The sequence below is a fragment of the Athene noctua genome, chromosome 1 (genome assembly GCF_965140245.1).
Source record: "Athene noctua chromosome 1, bAthNoc1.hap1.1, whole genome shotgun sequence".
Taxonomy (NCBI): domain Eukaryota; kingdom Metazoa; phylum Chordata; class Aves; order Strigiformes; family Strigidae; genus Athene; species Athene noctua.
Genome location: NC_134037.1, coordinates 168,860,757 through 168,874,902, shown reverse-complemented (window position 1 = coordinate 168,874,902; position 14,146 = coordinate 168,860,757).

Here is a 14,146-nt window from a genome sequence, read left to right as displayed (position 1 = left end):
TTTCTCAGGCAATGCTGAGTCCCAGAGGGTGCCATGATGGGCTTTGGGCACACAAGGTGGGAAGGACAGGACCTAGCTGACAGTCTGTCTGCCACACAGCACTTCAGGTGTTCTGGGCCTGCTTGGAGTAAGACTACTCTACTGAAAAAAAAAAAAAAAAAAAAAAAAGACAACATCAAATTCTTTCTGGCTGTGGAGCAAAAGACATCTGCGGATGGGTTAGCTCCATAAAAAGAGTGAATCGGTCAGCTAAGAAATGTTGAGTGTGGGGTTACTGCTGCTGCTTCAGGACTCTCTTCCTATGAACAGATGCCTGTCTGGAGGGTGAAGATGAGGTACCTTCCCCCCAGATTCACTGTCTGGGGTTGTCTCTGGCAAGTACCACTCATTTTGAGGTAGGAGGATGAGGAAGAGATCACTTGTCTTGCCATTGCTAAAATCATGCTTGTTTGCTTACCTTTGGAAAACCAAAAGCCCAATTACTTTCTTTGTGCTTCGCATAACATGCCTCTCTGCCTGGATCGTTTCTGAAAAATTGCAAAGCAACCATGAATTTTGCTTTGTTGTTCATGATAAAAAGTACATGGTATCACAGTTTGGCTGGGTGCTGCACTGTACAGACCGTGTCTGCTGATTTTCTTAATTGCACACTACACCTTGTCAGCTTTTATACTGTCCTTTGGTCTTCCCTCACCCATAGATTTCTTTCCCTTATTCTTCTTGTGGAAGAAGGTTTTTGATAAAGAATCCAAGGCTTCAGCCACCCTAAGTAGTGAGAGGCCCTGGTCCCCAGAGATCTCCAGTATAGCCATTGCAGTGCCATAGGAAGCCCAGCAGGGCTGTGTGGACTGTCAAAGTCCTGGTGACAGGCTCAGGTCCTCATCTTGCCCAATGGTACCCATGGGAGAAAAACCCAATCTTCACATGTCACATTGTCAGGCAGAGTCTTCCTCAGCCAGGGTGAAGACTGGAATATGACATGACAAATTTGTACCTTGAGCAATTTTATACTGTAGTATGTTATAGTGAAACAGCAAGAGCTTACCCTGCTAGCAACTGCCTTTAGCAGTGGTACCTTCTGCATGTTTTCTGTACGCTCTGCTCAACTGCTGGTCAGAAGGTCACTGAAACTAGTTCTACCACCAATGTGCTACGTTGGGCTTCTGGCATTTCAGTAAGACCTGCAGGCAGCAACACAATGCAAGTAAATAACAGGAACTGAGCTCCCTCAGGAACCTAGACTTCTCTGGAACTGAAAGATTATTTCTTTTTTTATATTAATCACTTTCTGTATTTTTCATCCACCTGCTGTTTCCAGGCCCATTTTCTGAGTAGCTGTCCTATATAGTCTCCAGAATTGGATCATGTCAGAGAGTTACAGTGCCCTCTGACACTGGTCCAGCCTGAGAAAGGTGTGAATCTTCCCCACCACTGCAACACAGCTCATACCAGAATACTCATGACTTTCCATGAGCCCCCCACGGCTGAGCAGTCAGTCTGCAGAACCATGATCTTACCCAGGGTAGAAATATCTTTTGCATCAATGGACATAATTTAATGCATGTCTGCTACATTTCTTAAGTAGTGCAAAGTGTTGTATTTTACCCATAGCACATACTTCTGGGACTGTGCATCCCTTCGGATTCCCTTAGAGGGTTCCCATTCCTATGTGGAGAAGGACAGAGAGAAGTCATTGCCTCAGTGAATTGAAAGATACTCCCCCCCTGAACTCCCCCCTACCAATTCTTCCTCATAGAAAACAAGCACAGTATACTACTACCAGGGTTTCTGAGAATGGAAGAGAAGCATGTGATAGTGCTTTTAATGTCTGCTGCTTTTCCATGCCCTCCTCTGTGTTTGTTTCCTGGGGCTGTACACAATCTCCAGCCAAGAAAAGATTTTGAATAACCCTCTGAAAAATCCTCCTCCACTGTGTCCAGGGAGCTAGTCCTGTGGGACAATACCAAGAAACAAAAAGCACTGTGGGCTTCCTAGTCAAAGGAATACTCCTCAGCTTGAGCACACGTATCCATGGACAATATAGGAATCAAAAGAAAAAAACAGACAAGCATCTCAGTTATTCTAATTAATACAAATGCTGACTCTCACAAAGTCCTTATCTCCATTGATTGAGGTGTAACGTCAAACTCGCCGGGGGTCAGGAATCTACACAGCTGCTTTGACAGTCCTGGCAACACCACTGTGTTCCTGTTCTGGGTTATGAAACACTGTGGTTGCTTCAGGCTTAGTGGGTTTGCTTTGTTGTTGCATTACAACCATGGGACTTCACAGTACGCTATACAGAGGAAACACAGGGGCCCAATATTCAGCAACTGAGGATCTCACCCTGTGATGTGCATTAATATGCCAGAAAGAAATATGAAGTTGACAGATATATTCATTCCCCATTATATGAGTCTTCTGTTCCCATATTGGCTCTCAAATACAAGGCTGACACAGATAGCAAAGCGCTGGCTCTTCAACAACCATCTATATTGTAAATAATAAAAAAAAAAAAAGGAAATATTACAAAGGTCAACATATGTTTTACCACAGGTCTTTGCAGAGAAAATAATTTAGAATATGTGCTGCACATAAAACATTATTATGTAAAATAATATGTCTTATGCATTTTCAATAGCTTTCTGCATAACCTCAGGATTGGAAGGTAAAAGTCTGTAAAAGTCTTGCATAATGTATTTTAGGTAACAGCCCATTGAGAAATGGAATATTTACCACCATTAAACATGCTAGTTGATTAAAACACTCAAGAACTTGCTCACTTGGGATCTACAAAACTATTCATGCCAAGCAGTTCTAGCAGATTCCACGATTCATGTACCTGCATGGGATGTAGAGTTGAAGCTTCAGAGAAAAGCCTTCCCCCAAAGAGGTAGCAGAGACCAATGTCATCTTTCTCTTTTTCAGTACAATATTTCCCTAAAAGGATGAAAAACTAGAATTTGCTGTAAGACTGAGAGTTCATGATAATTTCCTAACAGTTGCATGTCATTAGTGAGTCACTTGTACAAATTAGAAGCAGGTAACATCATAGTTTCTGGCTGGACAGATGGATGGCCTTTACGGCTATAGATTTTTCCTGGAAAATGCTGACACAGATTGACAAAAATAAGTTCTAATTTATGTCCGATGTTGCCTAGTTGGACTGGTCAGAAAAATAAGACCTTAAAAGACCCTGGCAAAGTGAAAAAACAACTGAATAGTCATATTTTTAGGATGAAATGCTATGCTTTCATGACTGAAAACAGGGTTACAGCTTCACTTTAATAATTGTAATGTTTGATTTAAGGCACAATAAGCCATTTTGTTCAGTCACAAATTATTTTTTTCACTCTTCTGCTCATCCAAAACACTTTGAATATTCTCATTTTGGGGCAACCTGAAACAAACTGAATTTTACTTCTTTCAATACTTCCAATGAACTGAAAAAAAACCCCAACGCCTTATTAGACAAGCTTTATTTGCAGGTCCCATGCTCTGTTTTAATCCTTCAAAGCCTCTCTGTGTTTTCGAGTAATTGTGGGTATTTAGGGCAGAGCATATGCGTACATTTGTCTTTAAAATAAATTCTGGCAAAAAGCTTTAGTATGATGGGAAAAGCTTTTTGATTTATGAGACTGAAAATCTGCTTTGCTTTGTTTTGCTTCTTCAGTACCTGACTGAAGAGGACTTAGGAAGGATATTTTATTTTAATTTAGGATTGTAGTCACTTTAGCTAATGACATATAAGAAGATCAAAGTTTAAAGATGCATTTTTTGTGTCTGTCTGAAATACAAAAAAAAAAAAAATTAAAATCTCTTCCTTGTTCTAGAAGTTTTACTGATGTTAGTGATTCTTTATTTGTCATTTCTTACACCTGCATGTGGAATGTCAGACAGTTTGAGTCTTTAATAGTTACTTCTATAAAGAAGCAGTCATTGGGTTATGTGGGTATTGACAGAAGCCAAAACCAAAACTGTCTGCCACCATAACAGGAGACACATTGAATTAATGCTGGGATAGCTCTTCAGGTGAGGAGAAATTCTGGCCCAGAGAAGAGCAAACCATTTGACTAAGCATCTCTTCCCTTCCAGCTGCCCCATGGTCACTCTCTGGTTTTTGTAATGTCACTACTTTCACAGCTGTCCCATGACTGAAGTATCTTCCAAAAAAGCAAAACATAGGTAATTTAATTCATCAACCCCAGAAGCCACATGAGAACTGAGATAGCACCAAAGCTTTAGGTCTGAAGAAGCTAATAAGCAGCAGGCCAAGGCTTTGCTCACCCAGGGGTTGCACACAGATAGGCTAAAGCTTGTCTTTGCATCTATGGTTGAGTGAAATAACAGCCCGTGTGTGCCCTGGCCTCCCCCTGTACACCAGCAGTATCACACTGTAGCTCTGAGGTTCAGCCTCTCTCAGTCACCCACATCTGAGCTGATGCTGCAAGGAGCAGAGAAGGAACAGAGCAATGTCAGTGCAGCGTGCTGTAAAACTTGGCCATGCCAAAAAAACACCTCTTATAAACCAGAGCAAGGCTGAGGTTAAAAGTAGAGACTTGGAGGATGGTTTTTGAGAGACAGGGAGGATAAAAGAGAAATTAGGTATGGTTATGTCTCACCCCTCCAGAGCGTGTACTTTTTGCAGAGTACACAAAAATGGAAGGTGAAAGATAAGCAGTTTTAAAGCACTGGTGTCTGGCAGTATCTGTGAGAAGGCTGTCTCTACGAGACGTCCATTCCACCCAGGCATCTCTGCTGGGAACATGGATTCATTCACTTATCTCTCTCACTAACAGATAAAAACAAATGCTGAAAATATCATTATCTGCTAAATGGTGATTCTGACATGGCAAATACCTGATGTGTGTGTCAGGTATTCCCAAACAGCTCCTATTCCCTGAAATAGCCAACAGAAATAAAGAAGCAGATTAAAATGTACGGCTGAACAAAAAAGCCACATATACCTTTTTTCTTTATCTTTTTACAAAGCTGCTTTCATAGAAGTTATTTCCTCTAACACCTTGCAAACTCATGTTTGTATGGATGCACATTGTGGACAAGCATTTTCCTTTCTCTCCATCATGTCTTCAGTGACTGTAAGGGAAGCGAGAGTGTATTTTCTTTAAATCTGGTTCTTCCTCCAGTTTGACTCCAAGGTTTACAGAGCTAAAACGTCTGCATTTGTCTTCCACATACTTCTGTCTTGGCAACATCAGCCGAGGTATGAGAGAGTAGGTTCCCCAGTGAAATAGGGCTGTGGCTCCGAGTTTATTATCTTTCAAACCCAAGATCCCATTTCAGCTACTAGTAAATTCAATGGGAAATATGTCAGATGCATTGGGTGCAAAATTTGCTTTGTGTTAGAAGTGGGTGAGTTTAATCCTGGTTTTATGAAGGTCTGTAGCAAAGCTCTTGCTGTCTTCTGAAGGGCCAAGTTTTCACTCACTGTGGTTTTTCCAATGAGCAGACAGGTAGTGTCACTCAAACAGGAATCTTTCTGTCCTTACTAACTCCCCTCCTAGGAAAAGTCCTACAAGCACCCTGAAGAGCCACACAGCTGGCCACAGAAAGGGAATTTATCTGTCATTTCTTTTGATGAGGCACAAAATAAAATAATCATTCATTTTACTGCCTCAAAATTATGCTGGCTGCTCAGGGGCGGCAGAAGAAAAAGCCATATTGCCACCCAACTCAGAAAGCCCGGCTTTGAACTGACACAGCAAGCAGCAAGCACATAGTAACTTCTTGGAGCAAAGCTGCACATTATCATTTAGCTGGATGAATGCATGAGACGGAAAAGTTGTTCTTGATTAAAAACAAATATCGAGCATGGCAAGAAAATGAGTAAGGATAAACAGATTAAGTGTGATATGTCTGAAGGCTTCCCACAGTATAAAAGCCATATGTGGGAGGCATGAGCCTAAAATTAAACTCCTAACAGTGTGAGTTAAGGTTTTTGAAAGAGGCACCTGACACAATCAGAGGGGGAAAGTCTGAGTAAGTGACTCATTGAGGGAGGTTCTCACCACTTTCCCATGATCTGCACCTTCTTTCTTCTGCTGTGCTCATCCAAGCAGGAAAACGCCATTCAGGGGTCAGACCAGACAAGCTGACTTACTCGTCCCTCCAGCCCCGCCCATCTGAAGGAGTCCCTGTGCAGAGCCCAAGCAAGGAAGCAGCTGTGAGCAGCCCCAGCTAAGCCACGGCCCATTCAACACTAACATAAGCCCAGGCAGGCTGTAACTGGTATGAATGCTAAAGTCAAGTCAAGCTAGTAGCGGCCTCTCCTTCCTATGCTCAGACAGCTAAAGACCCACACCACAAGCTCAGGTACGAGAGAAAGAGTTTATTTTAAAAACAGGCAAGAGATTTTTTTAATGATCAGTCACAGGCTAATTGCAACAAGCAGTTGCTTGGGACAACAAACAATTAACACAGGGCCTTTCTCGCAAACAATGAGCTACTGGTTGCTGTCTCTGTGGTCGTCATTGTGGGCTATAACCTCAACGCCTTCACAAGCAGAAAGGCAGAGTGGTATGTTTCTAAGCAACATAAGTCTATGACCAATTTCATTCAATCCACCAAATTGTTTTCATTTGAGGCTGCCACTTTTTGTTCACTCGGTGATGCTGCAGCCTTGGCTTCCACAGAGAGCCTGCATTTCCGAGAGGAATGCCGGCTGGCTTTCCCATCACCGAGCAGCCAGTGGGGCAGCCAGCATCCTCGGGGTCTACGTCATTTGCCACCCTTTGCCATGCAGCTGGCATTCCCGCACTTCCCCCCTGAGGCTCCCTGCTTGTCAGTGGATGCGAGGGAGCCTATGGCTTGCAGGAACCCAGCGTCTCTCAAGGCTTTATAACAAACCGCTTGCACTGCCACTCAGACCACATTTTCCAGTAACTGCACAATCAAGCAATCATTCACCCAGACCAAACTCAATAGCTCTGTGTTGCTTTAGCTTGCAAGCCACTCAGCTCTGCTGATTTCTTCCCCATTAGCCTTCTGTATAGTCCCAAATAACAACATCTTCTCTTTTCTTCATTGAGTAAGAAATAAACCAGATCCAGGCAAGGTACTTTTGTCAGTGATTAGGAAATTCTGAAGTTTCGGGCTCTCCCCATAACTCTGACAGCCCACCACCTCATCTCACCACCAAGGCCTTTGCAGAAGGAGCCCTGCACAGCAGGCCAGAGGTTTTTCCACTCCCTTTGGGCACATGCAAGGAATGAGACTACAGATTCTTTCGTGGCCACCCTTGCTCCTGCAGCCATCCTTGCTCTGGCAAAGACCTGTTGCGACCGCAGAAGAAATTCTGGCTCAAGTGGAGCATGCAGGGCCTGCACATAACATTTTTTGCAAAACGAAGGTCTAAATTAACTCCACTGAGAGAAAAACAGTGGGGAGACCAACACCAAGGGGCTACTTTTTTACACCGATTTTGGCTTCTTGTGTTTTAGCTATTTAAGATAACAGACTGAAATTTCTTAGTCATCCAAAGGCAAAACTGTCTTTAGCTCTTTGCTGGTGTTATGGCTTCTTTTTTTGCTTTAATTCATGCTCTGGGTGCAAGCATGTGGGTCAGCAAGACACAGTAGCTCCCAGAATACAAGCAAAACTTGCCAGCCTTCTGTCACTGAACGCTTTACCAGTTATACAGTTTTTCTCTTTTTGCGGAGAGACTCTCTACTTAGGTGGGATGCAGGATGCTTAGCCCATGCCTGGCTGCTGTTTTGGTAGCTCCAGGGTCCAAGCTGTGGTGCTTGGAAGGATGCTTGGATGGGATAGGCACGCAGCACCTTGGTCTATGCGCTGTGGCAAGATCAGCCACTGCAGTCAGCTCCCATAAGCAAATGCAATGAATGGATTTGTTATTTAAAGCTATCAGCCACCCCATGTCAGGCATGAAATTAATAAATGATTGGGAGGGAGAACTTTTCTTCTTCTCCCTCTGTGGAGGAGCTGTCTTCATCCAACTCTGCACCAGTCCAAGATGAAGTAATTTTGGCTGCCTGTGTTTTAGCTATTTGAGATAACAGACTGAAATTTCTTAGTCATCCAAGGGCAAAACTGTCTTTAGCTCTTTGCTGGTGTTATGGATTCTTTTTTGCTGTAATCCATGCTCTGGGTGCAAGCATGTGTGTCAGCAAGATACAGTAGCTGCTCCTACATGAGGCAAGTTTCCTAAGTGAGATGTTGTGGAAGGGCAAGAGGTGAAATTCAACCACTATCAGTAACATTTCCATGTAATGCCCACACAACTGTTCATAGGACAATGTAACTATTGTAAAGTATAACAAACAAACAAACAAGATAGAAAAGAGTGCTAGGTTTTGCATTGTTGCTCACAGGCTGCACATAAACAGGGCCTGAAACACCATGTTTCCTCCCAGGAGTTATAAAACAGTCCAACCTGAGGGTGCACCTGAAGGTTAATAGCACAGCCAGGAGATAGTCTTCTCATGAGTGCCCCAAGAATCACGCTGCAAGACCGTGTAGATGCAGCTTTGAATACTAAGAAGGGAACCCTGGTTGCCATTTTGGTTTTGTTTTGTTTTTTTTTTTCTTCTAACAAGGCAGGGCAAATCTTGCCATCAGAAGCACTAGGTAATCATAAGGTAGTTGGTGGGTATTTCTGACTGGAAACTGGGTAAACCACTAGCTGCATGCTACATCTGTGTAAAATGGCTGTGCTCAGCACCACCTGGATCTGGATACCTGTGGCTCTTTACAAGCATTTGAATTTGGGAGAACAATCAAATGTTAAGGATATGCAGACAGGTCATCATGGACACAAGAGTTATTTCACATGCCTCTCTTAGTTTTATCTGTTTACTGAGGCTGTTTACTGAGCTTCCAAAGATTTCACTGCTGCTAGAAACCAGGAGTCCCAGCATGCTCCAAAAGCCAGAGGGAGCATATCTTTTTTACCATCTATGTTGTATATACAATCTTCATATGCAGGTGAGTGTACCTTCCTCTATGCTACATCATAGATATAGCTGGGTAATAGACTTAGTTTCTAGAAACCCGATGGCTTAAGCTGCACTTCCTTGGGCAGATAGCAGAAGCATACTACACAGTGAAGCATGCAACCAAAGCATCGTAAATATCTATTACCGACCATGACCTGCTCTGGACCAAAAGAGTAAGAAATAATTTTCAAAAGTTATCCAGAAAGTATTGCTGATTAATGAATGCATTCAAAATAAAAAAGATCTCTTGGAAACACATTAAAAAGAAAAAAAGATATTAAATTCATCAGACTGATTTTTGCTGACAAATTATTAGCCCAGCTTTGTCAAGTAGCAGTCTAACCAAAAATGACTGTATGAGCTGCTTTCCTTTAATTGTCCTATTTTTGCCTCTTGGTTTCCCAATTGTATAGAGCATTTTTTCTCTTCATTCAAGCTTAAAAAAATCCTTCTCCATCAAAAAAATTGGTTTTAGTTTGGCTAGTGTGAGGATGACTAATTTCCGTCTACCTCACTCGACTTAATCACAGTGGTCAGCCAGAATTTGGAATCCAGCAGATTGTGTCAAATTAAGAAAATAATAAAGCCAGTTGATTTATTGATGACACCTGGGGGATTTTTTTGTCAAACTAGACAAAAAGAAAAACGAAACAGAAGTATAAAGACCTGTTCTCTCTGAAAACAGGAATAATCAGCATCAGGAAAGGAGTTGTAGCGGGATGACCTTGGCTGGATGTCAGGTGCCCACTAAGACACTCTATCACTCCCCTCCTCAGCAGGTCAGGGGGGGAGAAAATAAGATGGAAAAAAACTTGGTCAAGATAAAGGCAGTTTAATAAAACAAAAGCAAATGGATGAAAGTAAAGGAAAACAAAATATTTATTCTCTACTTCCCACCAGCATGTGACATCCAGCCACTTCCCAGGAAGTAGGGCTTTAGTACAAGTAGCAGTTGCTCTGGAAGGCAAATGTCATAATAACGAGTGCCCCCTCCCCCCCTCCTTTCTCAGCTTTTATTGCTGAGCAGACATCATATGGTCTGGAATATCCCTTTGGTGAGTTTGGGTCAGATGTCCTGGCTACGTCCCCTCACAAGATCTTGCACACCCTGGAGCCTACTGGTGAGGGGGGAATGTTGGAGAGTGAGCCTTGATGCTGTGCCAGCACTGCTCAGCAGTAGCCAAAACACTGGTGTGTTATCAACACCTTTCTAACTATCAATACAAAGCACGGCACTATGAGGGCTGCTGTGGGGAGAATTACTCTATCTCAACCAGACCCAATACCTTGCACACCTCACAATCTTTCTGGCCAGCAGTTGCTCCCAAAGCACTTGGTCAGAGCTGTGCTACTTTTCCGTCCTCTTCCTCATCATCATCACCATCATCATCATTAACTTGCATGGTGGTCTCTCTCATAAATCTCAGTTGCCCCCAAAAAGCCCATAAAGTTCAAATTCTTGAGCGAGCTGTGGATCCACCGATTGTCATAATTGATATATCTGTCATCTCATAAAGAAATGTTATCACCCAAAACATGCCTCCTGTTACACCAAAAAGTTGCCAGGATTATCTTATGGACATCTACCAAGTTACTTTTTTAAAGTACCAACAAAGGCAGCGGTATGTAGGTGTCAGTTCAGGCAAATTGAATTTAGCTGTATAAATACATGCCAAACTGCGTGTGCATGTGTGTATACACATATGCACATACACACACACGACTGCACAGAACCGATGTATTTACATATATATGAACACACAGAACACACTTTCCTACAGTTATACCCATATACATCAAACAATTGAGTTCATCACTTCTTTATTTACTGTTTTACTACCGGACAGAAGCTTGTAGACGTTAAGAATCTGCCAAAACCAGAAGAGAAGAAAGTGATGGGTGCTGGGCAGATTAAGATGACTATGGCTGGTGAGGAAGCTGAAGGTTTGTGGGGTTGCTGCTGCCAACTCAGTGTGTTTGGCAGGACAGGGAGGAGAGGAGATCATACACAGATGTGCCCCATCACAGGAACATTAACAAAAACTGAAAATTTATCCTTCCAACAGGCCAAGACCATCTCTTATCAATATCCTTTTAACCAAAACTGTCCTCTGGGGAAGGTCCTTCTTCTATTTCCCAGTCTGAGGTCTCCTCTTATGAGATAGCTATAAGAATTTATGACCAGCTAATGTAGTCCAGGATGGTAAATGCCCATATTCCTCACTTTCCCACCATTTCTTTTCTCTGTCCTAAGGAATCAGAGCATGGACAAATCCCATTGACGTAAATGCTGGGGGGTAGCAAGAATGTTTGCCACCAGGCCATGCTCTGGAATGACAAGTATGCAAGAATTAGCATCTATAACTCTCCATAAACATCGGGGTTAATCTCCAGGGTTTACAAGACTCTTTAAATGTGTTTTAATAGGACAATATGCTTTACACAGGACCCATCCGGCACTTCACATATCAGTAAAGTTTACAAGAAGGTAAACTGAGCTGGGGTAATAGTTCAGATGTACAGCCAGGGCTCTAATGAGAACGCCAAAGTCAAAGTAATAAATGGATTTGCAAGTATAATACTTCCCAAATGCCCAAAGAGCAGTCCAATCTGGCAGGACAGTCGGAAGAGAAGAGCTGCGAGAATTGCACTGTTCTCTTTAAAACTCAGATCTAAAGAAACTGATTAAATTACCACACTTTCAGTGCAAAAGGATGGGCTGGCTTAGACCTGCACTCTGCCAACCTCACCCAGGACTGCATAAGGGCTCTGAGGGGACCAGCATTTCCCACAGAGTTTGGGGCTGCTGAGAATGAGTAATGGTGGTTAATTAAAACTGAAAACTCTGTGGACACCTACTATAGGAAAGGAAGACTGAGGCCCTGAACAAACCTGCTCTTCTTCACTGCTAACAAAATCTTCCTTCCAGCTTCCTAAAGCCAAGGGAGATGAATACTACCCTGGTTTTATTTGAGCCTTGGGTGCCTACTTGCTTCAGGTAGACTACACCTCTGCAGTCAGAGCAAGCCATCAGCCTCAAGTACAATTTAGTTTCCTTTTAGAGAACAATTTTTAAGATGACTGGCCTCAGCCTTGCCATTGTCATTCAACAAACACATGTAAAAGGCAGAATAAGCCTTTTCTAATAGATGACCAGCTTGGTTTGAGTTAACTTATTCTTTCTGTGCTTTTCAGCCCAAACTGAATATCAACATGAAAATAAAGCTGGGAATTTCAAGAAGTGACACATTTCCATTAAATCAATATGAAAACCAGCCAGACTATCCTAATAAACATAATGAATGAATTAGGCATTCAGAGAAGAATGACCTCATGTTTCACTTCTTTATCCTCATCCTAATTACCACAGAACATTGGCCCAACCTAGACTCTCTTTCCATGCCTCTGTAAAGACCTGAGGGGACTTTCTGGAGGGAGACAGCCAATATCTTAGCTGCATTTGCTATTGTCTCTGTTTATCACTTGGCACAACCCCGTCAGAGTATGGGTAGATTGGCAGTAAAAGGATGATTGCTTCATTATAATAATTCAATCTGCACTGAGACAGGCTGTCTCCTGTGCTACGTGAGAAACAGCTAGAAACTTTATTTCATAAGCAAAATTACCACCAGCCATTTTAAAATGCCAAGAGCAGCTATCATTAGATTGTGGTTCAGCTGGCTCTATTCTCTGGTGCAGGGGCTGCAGTGGGCTGAGGAGTCTTCATCTCACAAAGGAACCGACCTTCCTGGCGCACTGGAGCAAAGGGGTGGTAAGCAAGAGAAGATCCAACCATCCTTTTAACACTAAATCAGAAAGTTTAGGAAAAAATATGTTTTTCCTAGACCAAGAGAAGACATTCTGTAATCACTTGTATAATGAGTTGTGAATAATTTTTGCTCCTTTAGAAACACAGTCTTGACCTGGTCACTATCACTGAAAACTGGTGGGAAGATTCCCATGGCTAGGATGTTTAAATCAATCTGTATTGCATATTTCAGGAGGATCAGCTGAGCAAAAGCTAAGGAGGACTTGCACTGCTTGTGCAAAGGGTTTTGGCCTGCTTCCAAGTTTTTAGCAACTGGGGGACAAATGTTCTCATATTGTTATAAATCAGCGTACTCAGAAATGGTGTCTGAGATGGGTACAACCAACATCAACTCCAAAGCCTACAGAGAAGAGTAAATTTAGATCCCTGGATTATGATGCACAGGGACAAAAAAATACATTCTCATGGGTGCTGCAGCCTGTGTAGTGCAAGTGAGAGACCTCCCATTGCATCTACCAACATGTTTATGGCACGTCCAGACATGCAGAAGACATAGCATAACTTAAATACATGTAGCGTATAACATGTAGTGTGTAAAATCTAGTGTGTGACATACGATCTGATAGGGTTTTTTCTTTACAGGCAACCAGCCGATCAAACAGTGTAAAGTAGTGGTTGCATAGATACAAGTCATCATGGTTGGATGATGTTTGTTGGGGTTATCATCATATAACCCCAGCCAGGATTGGGTATTTTGAAAAGCCTGCATTCAGAAAACTGAAAATATCACAAGAAAGATTTTAAAGAGAGAAATGTGGATTCACAATTGTTTAATGACAGCAGATCAGTGATGGCTAGGATTAATGAATCCTGGTTTGTGAGGGATGTCTTTCACCACTAAGTGGCTATTGGTGTCTGATAAAACTTGACTCAGTCAAAGCTTTGCTTATTGCTAGCTATTCATAAGGAGTCTCTCTGGGGGGCATCCTCTGATGTCTAGTAAATTGAGAACCTGTACTAAAGGCTTAAATCCAGAGAAGCCACTAATCAAAAAAAAAAGAATAAGTTGATGGTAATAAATATGAATTACAGGCTGTAAATTATAGCTTTATGGTAAGAAAAGGACACAAGTAGACACTGATGGTCAGCATGAGTTTTAAAAGTATATCAGCTACAAACAGGATCATCAGAAAGGTATCACATAGCTTCTGAATGGACATGCTAAGAACGCCAATTATAAACCCAAAGAAGTAAAAATGTTGAGTAAATATTTCCCATTTGTGTTTGGGGAAAAGCCAGATAATATGTTGCATCTTATGTAAGAAAAACAACCCTTTCTTTTATAACGATAATTTCTAAACTTAGAAATTTTTAATTGGCAGTTCCTGAATAATTTGCATCC